Here is a 3,149-nt window from a genome sequence, read left to right on the forward strand (position 1 = left end):
TGTTTTAGACACCTATTCATCAAAAGGAGCCTGTGTCTGCCACTGCCAAAAAGATGTGGCACCAGAACTTCAGGGAAGTCTTGAGGTGTTGACTATTTGCAGGGGTAGAGAATAAGAGAAATCCCCAGAATTTCCCTTCTCTAGAGAAGGAAGACAGAACTTTTAGGTGACTGTATGCTCAACATACCGTTTAAGGAGTAGCTATCAGCTGTAGACAGCTTAATCCAGTGGAATCATATCCTGAAGAATGAAATAACACAAATACCCTCCTGCCTTCCCTCCTTTTTTGTGTGTCCCTGCACAGGAAATCTCCTCAGTGGTCATTATTTCTCATTTTTTGTGCATTCGTGTTCTCTTTGGCTCATCACCCACCATGCTTTTCCACCTGGAAGTGATTTTGATGAAGACTCTAAAATTAAATTACTGCTGCCTTTTTTGTGAAAGATCTTCACAACTTAGGTACCTGAAACACCCTTAGATAGTAGGTGAATAACTGAAAATAACATTGTTTAATTCAGAAACATGCAGAAGTAGTATTTTTATCAAATCCCACATGGTAGAGGCCACAGCAAAGTTCATCTTCCTATGTACTGATCAATACATGAGAATTTGTGCCTTGACCTTGTGAGCTTTGACTTCCATCATGCTACCTAATGCAGGATCTGAAAATTGATATACCAGGAAAAAGGACTTTTAATTTGACTTTCCTGTGTCAACTTCAGTGCAGAAAGTGGCAGATACCTTGGGGAGGTCTGGTCTGTTTCACGTGAGACTAGAAAGAACCTAAAATATGTCCAGAAAAAAAAATGCTGCTGCTTTTAATCTAAACAGAATAATTAATGTTTTAGCTTAAGGAATTAAAAGAATATAGTCAATTATCTGCTCTGATCTATGTATTATAATTCTAAATGGGGTGGCAGCAAAGAAATTAAGGTAGGGAATGTTTATTCCTCTAGTCCTTCTTTTTGTTTTCATTATTTTATTTAAAGTGTCAACATTTCTGGTATCAGGAGGTGTAAGTGTAAAGTAACAAAGTGGAGATAAGATGTAAGCAAATGCTACTTGGTAGGGAGTATTAGGTCAAAAGTCTGCTCGATCTGATTTGCAACTGCTGCATGTGTGTTATCCAGTATTGCAGTATCCATTTACTTGCATTTTGTTCTGATGCATCTAGACTTAGAAACACATGAAAGATGCATATTTTTATTTTTTTAAAAAGTGAAAAAGAGTAACGTAATTATTACTGTCTGGATACTGGTTGTGCCTCTGGGAGGTTGATGTTTAGGGTAGATGGAACCAGCTATGTTTTTCTAGATGTGTATGGCAACCTGCTGATTGCTGTCTCACCAGAATAAACTCCAAACCTTTCCAGCTGTTCTTAATCTGGCCCCTTAACCTTTAAAAAAACCAGAGGCTTTCCATTCCTCCGAGCCAAACTTTGCTAACAATATCTAGGTTGTTTTCAAACCAAGCTTCAAACATAAAAATGACTAATAAATCCATATTCCATAATAGTTAGGCTGGAAACCTATTATTTTAAGACAGACTCAGTTTTTATGACCCATTTCTAATAAAAATCCCAAGTATGCTTCACTAATGCTACCATTTCAGACACTCAGATCCCGGATGATAGGCACGATATCCAGATAGATGCAGCAATAAATATGTAAAGGCTATAAATCTGTCTCAAATTAGTGATTTGTAGATGTGCAAGGGGGAAAGAGGGCTGGAAAATTCTGTTTTCTAATCTGTTCGTTTCCTGACTCTTAATGCTCTGTCACTTCACAGCTGGTGATTGTATTTCTCCGTGGTTTATATTAAGTGCTAAACACATCAGTCCATGCTCTTCGGGACACCCGGGGCTTTGCACAGACTTGGTCTGCACCTGATTCCGCTCGTGTGAAGACGGATTTTGGGCAGCCCAGGGGCAGGGCCGGAGTCTGCCCCGAGCAGAGAGCAAGGCAGGTTTTGGGGAAGGAAACAGCGGCTTTTGGATGGAGCTACAGCCTGGAAACCCATAACGCTTCCGAGGACCGCGGCCCGCTGCCTTTGGGATTCCAGCTCGGGCTTCCTATTAAAACAACAACACAACCCGTAGTAATCACTCATAAACATCCATCTTCCTGACTCTTTTACGGCCTCGTAATTGCCCCCACCCTGACAGGCGGATTTATGCCCTGGCTGCCAGCGGCCGGGGCCGGGAGCTGCTGAGGGGAGCTCGGGGCCGGGCCGGGCTGCCCTTCCCCGGGACTCGCTCCGGCGGCTTCGGGAGCGGCAGCACCCCCGCTTTTCCCCTCAGCCTCCTTCGTTACCGCCTCCAACAGCCCGCTCCGCTGCCGGGCTTTGCCCGCTTGCCCGGTGCAGGTTTGCTGCGGGGCTTTGGGCAGCGCTTTTCCCGTGTAAAGCTCAACACTTTCCCTGCAGCGCTCAGGAGGGGAATCCTCCCCTTTTCCCGTGTAAAGCTCAACACTTTCCCTGCAGCGCTCAGGAGGGAAATCCTCAATCCTCCCCTTTTCGCTCGTCCTCTGTTTCTCTTCCCAAGCAGGCTTACGTTCAAGTTTCTCCCGCAGGTCTCTTCCTCGCCCTCCCGGCAGGACTTCGCAACTTCTCCCGCGGTTCCGCTGGCTTTTTATTTGCCTTTTTTTAACGCCTGGGCTTTATTATTATTTTTTTCCTCCCTGTCATTTCTCATTCCCCGCAATCCACAACGACCGGGAGGTCTCTTCCCCTTGCCCGGGGGACACGGCCGGGACCCCCGCCGGCCGGGCCGGACCCTCCGGCGGCCAGCGCTGCAAGGCAAAGGACGGCCCAGAAATTAACCAGCACTTCGAGGTGCTACATCTGCCTCTCCCCTCTGCCCATTTTTCTTACACCGCTTGGGATTTCTCCGTGTCTCTCCCAATCCTGCACTTTCAAAAATAAATTTTAATTTACCGCCCCAAGCCCGGGGTGGTCGCGGGGAGGCGCGGCGCCGGGCTCTCGGGGAGGGGGCGAGCGCGGCGCTCCGCGGGCGATGCCGGCGCTGCGAGCGCCCCCGGCCCGCGGGCTCTGACCGCGGGGTCGCTCCCGGACCCTGCCCGGCTGCCAGTAACCCCGGGCTGCGCAGAGGAGCCCACCGAGGCCATGGAGGAGCGCGGCCCGGCGGCAGC

Source organism: Passer montanus, unplaced genomic scaffold (genome assembly GCF_014805655.1).
Source record: "Passer montanus isolate IOZ18808 unplaced genomic scaffold, ASM1480565v1 scaffold216, whole genome shotgun sequence".
Lineage (NCBI taxonomy): Eukaryota > Metazoa > Chordata > Aves > Passeriformes > Passeridae > Passer > Passer montanus.